We start from the raw sequence: 6,195 nt of genomic DNA, 5'->3' as shown, positions 1-6,195 counted from the left end.
GTTTTGTGAGCCCATTTTTCCACTGAATGGAACTGGGCAGCTATTCACCATATTTTTGATCACACAGGAGAGCTGAATTCTTGGTCTGTCTTCCTTTGCCTCCCATTTCCCCGCTTGAAGTACTGTAGAAGGTTACCACACAGGAGTCCCGGAGACAGGGAATTGTTCCTCAGCAGCTGTGGAGAGAGGGCCAGCAGAGTGTGTGTGTGTGTGTGTGTGTGTGTGTGTGTGTGTGTGTGTATGTGTGTAACACAGGTCTTCACTGAGCTGTCATCCCTCAGGCCTGGGGCATTTAGGGCAGGAGCATAGTGACTTTAATGAGCTCCTCAAGGAGGAAACCAGCCAGCCTCCAGTCCAGCCTGAAACCTGGGCCAAAACAACACACTAACAACAATAGGCAGGCTATTTGGGCCTGCCCAGGCTGGAGGCAGATAACGTGGTGAGTGGGCTGTTGTCACACACCCAGACCTTCCTGGTGCCTCAGGGGCGGGAAGCCTGAGGTTCAGAGTGTCCTTAGCCCCACCCAGTGTCCTCAGCCATAATCCCAGGGTTCCCCTGGGTGACCTTAGCTCACAGACCTGCCCTAGAGGAACACGAGGCACTCCTCGGCTTTGTGACTGTGACCGGCCAGTCCTGCGTTCTACTCCTCGTTCTGCTGTCTCTAGCTGCTCACCAGTCGGGACTTCACACCTCTGGGCACCACTTATGGAGGGACAGCCCCAGGTCCTGAACACAGGCAAAGGTGTCTCCCCCACCAACCCCCAGCAGCACCCTCAGCAGCAGCCTCTGCCCCTTGCCAGGGATGATCTATGTACCAGCTCTACCCAGTGGGTTTCCATGGCAGAGGCCTAGGCTGGTGGGTGTGTGTTGAGGTGTGGAGCTGATGTGCTTTAGAGTTTTTTCTTCACACGGGGGATGGAGCCTGGAGCCTTGGCATACTGAGCAGCATTCTACGACTGAGCTCACGCTGGGAGGACCCTGCCCAGAGGGGCTGTCCACCATCAGGCTGTCCTCGAAGGAGCCTCGTCTGAGTGGAGGTAGCTGCTCCAGTGCCCGTGGGTGCTCTGAGTCTATGGAGCAGTGAAGAACATGAGGTGGGAGAGAGGTGTGGCTCACCAGCTGTGTCCTCTGCCTGTGAGAGTGACACAAGCCACATGAGGCTGTCCTTGTGGCTCTAGACCTTTTGCATTCCAGCTTATGGGTAGAGTCTCTATGGGGACATAAAGCATGAACAACATCTGGCAGCCCAAAGAGGAGAAGAGAAAGCCGGTCCGACTGCCCTAGTGGCCCTGTCCTGGGATACGGGATGGTTTGTCCTTTCTCTACTGGGGACCAGGGGGACTTGGGATTGTTTGCTCTCCAAATTGTTCAAGGGTGAAACTCACCAGCAGAGGGCAGAGAAGCCAAGGTGAGCGGTGGGTTTTCTCTTGAGTACTAGTACTTATTTACTACTACTTGAAAGAGAATAAGAACTTTTAGAGACACTTTTTGGTTTTAGAAAACTTTTCAGGTATAAGTTACAAGCTGCTGAGAGAAGTAGGATTCTTTTAAAAGCACACTGAGATCACAAATGAATAAGGACCAGTGTCCCGGGGTGAGCTGGTGCTGCTACCGCCCAAGCGCAGAAGGCCTTGAGTACAAGGTGCTGCTGAGTTCTGGCGTGCCCCATGATGGGTCTCAGGGACAGGCCCTGGCACCAGGACGGGATGCTGTGGCCCAGCAGGAAGGGCCGCCCCTCAGCAGCTGCTGACCACAGAACCCTCTGCTTGGAGCAGGGTGATGCAGAAGGAGTGTCCCCTGTCTGGTGGGCTCTGCACAGGAAGAGCGCCTGTCCCTGTCGAGATGCACGCACAGCCCCGTACCTCAGAATTAGGGGCTGGCATTCCTACTCCTGCATGTTTCAGGAGTGCCAAGGTAACAAACCGTACCCACATGTGGTCTTCACTAGGGCCAGGAGGAAGACAGTGAGAAACAGGTTTGGAGAGACACAGATTCCTGAGGGTAGAGCTGCAGAAGGCTGGCTCCTGTCTCAAGATCTGGAAACTCCTCAGCAACTGATCCTCCAAGTTCTGACACTGCAGGCCAGAAGCAGCACGCTGGTTCCCTGTATATAACCCAGAATGGTAGAGTGCTGGGGTGAGGTGCCAGGTGCAGAGCTTTGAGGATGGGAAACGTGGTGAGTGGGTGCCAAGCAGGCAACACAAACAGGTTCCAAGGGGGACAACATGTGAATAAACAGAAACCCAGGAAGTGCTGTATGAAATGCTACATTTTTACCTTCTGAGGCTGGGAGAGGAGAGCGGGAGTCTATTTGGTGCCTGTTTGTCTTTCTCTGTCCTTCAATGAGGCTTGTTGCACAAGAGTGTGGCAGGGCCAGGGACGCATTGCCCTTAAGGACAGGCAAATAGGGCACTTGCCCTCCCTCTGCCCCTTGGCTGGCACTTGGCAGATGCCTGGCTCTGCCTTTCAGGTTCTTCCTTTAATGAGCTCCTCAAGGAGGTTCTTCCCACAGTCATAGACCTTGAGACCACAGCAAGACAGCTCTATGCCCTGGAGCTCAGCTGCAGAGTGCTTAGACCATGTGATCCTGGGCAACTTTGTTTCTTTCTATTGGGGATTGAACCAGGGGCCTTTATGGAGGACCACTGGGGGGACTCTCCTTGAAAGAGGAGCAGTTATCTCCACTGTGGCTGTGCCTGATCCTATTTCCATGTATTGATAGGTTACAGAGCTGGCTGGGAATTTTCCTTATCCCTTCAGTTGGCCTTAAGCAGTGCATATCATTCTAGCTGAGGTACTGGTGGTAGTCTTTGAAGACAACATGTGTTTCCCCGGTACCCTCATCTGTTGGGTCAAGATAGGATCAAGAATCAGTGCTTGGTGCCGGGGAGATGGCTCAGTGGAATAAGCACTTCCCTGGCAAGCACAAGGGCCTGAGTTCAATCCCCGGTTCCACAAAAAAAAAGAATCAGTGCTGCACTCCATCGGCTGGGGTCAAGCCTTGAGATAGTGGCTATGACTTCCTGGGGCTTGAAAGATTACATATCAGAGCTGACGCACTGACCCCAAAACATTAGATACTATCTCAGTTGTGTAATGCAGATTCCTCTCTTCATATCCTTCTGTCTGCATACTGCAGAGGTAAGTACAGGCCTCCTACTTGGCCCAGCTCACAGTACTGAACTACTTCCTGCCTTTCTCAGTCATTCATCCTCAAGCCACTACTCCTTCATGACTGAATAAAACCTACTTTTGTTTGGCTCTGGGTTGAGGCCTTTGTTCTGGATAGCCATCACCATGGCTGGACTTAGGACCCCTTGGCTCCCATAACTATAAATGTGCTTTAGTATCTTTTCTCTTGCTGTAGGATGCACTGGAAGTGGTAGAATATAATTAATCTGATGGAATTCCAATAATTTATCCTTGGAATTATATAAACTTCCTGGACAGAGACAAGGACCGTGAAGTGCTTTTTTCTTTTTCTTTTTCTTTTTTTTTTTTGGCGGAACCGGGGATTGAACTCAGGCCCTTGCATTTGCCAGGGAAGGGCTTATTCTACTGAGCCATCTCCCCAGCCCCTATTTTTTTATTTCGATAGTGTCTCATTATGTTGTTGAGTTGCCCAGGTTGGGTTTGTTTGACCTTTCAGTCGTCTCGGCTCAGCCTCCCAAAGTGCTAGGCTTCCATGTGCTCACCTCCACACTTGCCCCTGCTTTCTTTTTAAATAAAAGTTCCATCTTTAAATCATTTTCCCTTGTTATATTTTATTATAAACATTTGAGAGTGCCAACCACACTTTGAATACTTTAGTAATTTCTTCCCCAAAATACCAATGACTTTGCTTATTAACTCCTCCTGCCAGAAAATTCTAAGACAGAAATACATTTAGGCCAAGTTCTTCATGTTAGAATGCCAATGGTCTTTCCTCCAGTCCTTGCTCTTCTCTGCATTTGAGCCCTCTTCACCATGGTCTGTGTTCATTTTTCTTCTCTTTTCTTCCTTTCCTTCTCCTTTTTAAAGCTAGGGATTGAGCCCAGGGAGTCTTCACCTGCTCAGCAAGCTCTCTACCTTACCTTGGAGCTCCAGCCCCAGCCCCTGTCCATGTGTCTACTAACATTCCAGTCACGACCACTTAGTATTCTCCAAGGAGAATTCTCTACAGGAACCCTCATTTCTTTCTGTGTGTGCACCAAGATCATCCTTTGATGTGACAAAGATTCTTTGACTAAACTTTCATCAGGCTCCATACCTTCTCCTGGGCCTTTTCAGGCTCTTCCTTCATCAGTCTGTTTTTTTTTTTTTTTTTTTTTTTTTTAGGGATTGAACTCAGGCCCTTGTTCTTTCCAGGCAAGTGCTTGTTCTACTGAGCCATCTCCCTGGCCCTAGCAGTCTGGTTTTAGCAAGATCCCTGTTACGTCAGGGATCTGGAGGATGTCTCCAGCCTCCATATCTGATCACCCTCCATATCTCATTAAGGTTTTCACCCTCCATTGCCCCCAGGTGCGAGTGACTGCTCCAATCTTTCTCCAGCAAGAAGCCAGGTCAGTGTAGCCAGACTTTCCTCTCACCTTGGGTGCCTCCTCTTAATTGCTGTCTAAGCACTGACCTCCCCTGCCCTGGGCCTGATTTCCCTCGTGCTCTGCCATCTGGGGTATAGAGCTGTCGTCTGTCCCCAGCTGCAGCCCCTCACTGTGGTCCCATGCCTGTCACTATGATCCTGAGCAGCTGGCCTTGTAGTTTTTAACAAGTATCATTGACTCGCTTTTTTCTTCAGCAAAGGTCTGACTGTGGCAAATTAGGGTCTGTGTGCTCCTGAAAGCCCTGCCAGCCTCTACCCACCATCCTGCCCCAGAGCTGCTTCTCCATTTTGGAGTCTTATCACAGCACCCCCTACCCTGCCGCTTCCAATTTCCTTAGCTTTCCAGACCTTTTATAGCCCGGAAGGTGATAAAGAGCAGAAGCTTTCTTTTCACAATGCTGAAGGCCGGAAGTCTGAGATCATTTCCCAGCAGGCCCTCCCAGGGGGGCCTTTGCACTGTTGCCTCACTGGGGAAGAGGCACACTGCTGACCTAGTCACCCCAGGGCCCCCCACCTGATGCCATCACACTGGGGCAGGGATTCAGCACATGACTCAGGGAGGGAATTGCGGAATACAGAAGGGGGAGAAACGGGCACTGGTTGGGGCCCTCTGGGAAGCAGCCCCAAAGGGGAAGGAAAAGTACAGGAGACTTGGTGGCAGGAATGCTCCCGAAGGAGGAGAGCAGTATGAGTGGGAGCCTTGGGGTCATAATGCAGGTCTGGCCTTGTGACAGGAGAGGGCGTGGATAGCAGTGGGAGCCTCAGCTGGCTGATGGTGGGCTGCTGGAAGGAACCGCCAGGTGTGCACCTTCCTTCAGTGTCATAGCGTGGCTGGCATGAACATGGCCACGGGGAGCCTTCCTGCAAGGGCAATGCCCCACCGAGTTGTGGAGGCAGAGCTGCCCCAAGACTGCAGCCCAGTGCAGCTGCTGGCGCATGGTTCAGCACAGGGTTGGGGCAGCTCGGTACTTGAACACAGAGCCACTGGGGGGCTGTGGCCACCAGGGAGCAGCCATGGGCAGGACCTCGGCACAGAAACACGGGGGCAGAGACGCCACCACTGTCAGCCAGTGTTTCTGGAAGGTGGGCCGCCCTTGGGGCTTGGCGCATAGAATCATGCTACAGTGGATACTGTTGAGCCTAAATGCTGCTGTTGCGTGCCCCGGCAGGTTTTAGACTTGCTCAGGACCAAGAACTCTCCACCACAGAGCGAGGTGTCAGCTGGGGTCCCCGTGCAGAGATCCCTTGGGGCCTTGGGATGGAGGATCCGGGTCAAGGACAGGACCCCTGCCCAGCACACCTGCGATGCTAGGGCCCTCTCTGCAGCTGCTGCCTGCCTGGGGTTAGGTAAGTGTCCTTCAAGGGCCGGTGGTTGATGGCCTGTGGGCACCAGAGAGGTGGGGCCTTGTGGGAAGAAGCCGAGTCACTGCCCAGGAAGAGGACTGTGGGACTCCAGTCTCTTCCTCTTTCTTCCTTCTCAGCTGCCACATGTTCCCTCCATGATGTTCTGTGTCACAGCAGGCCCAAAGCAATGAACTAAACAACCATGCACTGAAGTCCCTGAAAGGCTAGGAATTTCTGTAGGGAATAGAGGTACTTATGTAATAAAAAAAAAA

At 52.0% G+C, this 6,195-nt stretch overlaps 1 long non-coding RNA gene across 1 annotated transcript in view; it reads left to right on the top strand.

Moving 5' to 3' along the window:
• LOC111818838 overlaps window positions 1–6,157 on the top strand; it is a 21,594-nt gene extending 15,437 nt beyond the window's left edge. The window contains exon 4 of the long non-coding RNA XR_002822721.1: window positions 6,147–6,157. This is a non-coding gene — a long non-coding RNA (uncharacterized LOC111818838). The remainder of the gene's footprint in view (window positions 1–6,146) is intronic.
• Window positions 6,158–6,195: the final 38 nt, after the last annotated feature.

The sequence above is a fragment of the Octodon degus genome, unplaced genomic scaffold (assembly GCF_000260255.1).
Source record: "Octodon degus isolate 3935 unplaced genomic scaffold, OctDeg1.0 scaffold00104, whole genome shotgun sequence".
NCBI classification, from domain to species: Eukaryota; Metazoa; Chordata; class Mammalia; order Rodentia; family Octodontidae; genus Octodon; species Octodon degus.
This window is presented reverse-complemented; position numbering and strand designations above follow the sequence as displayed.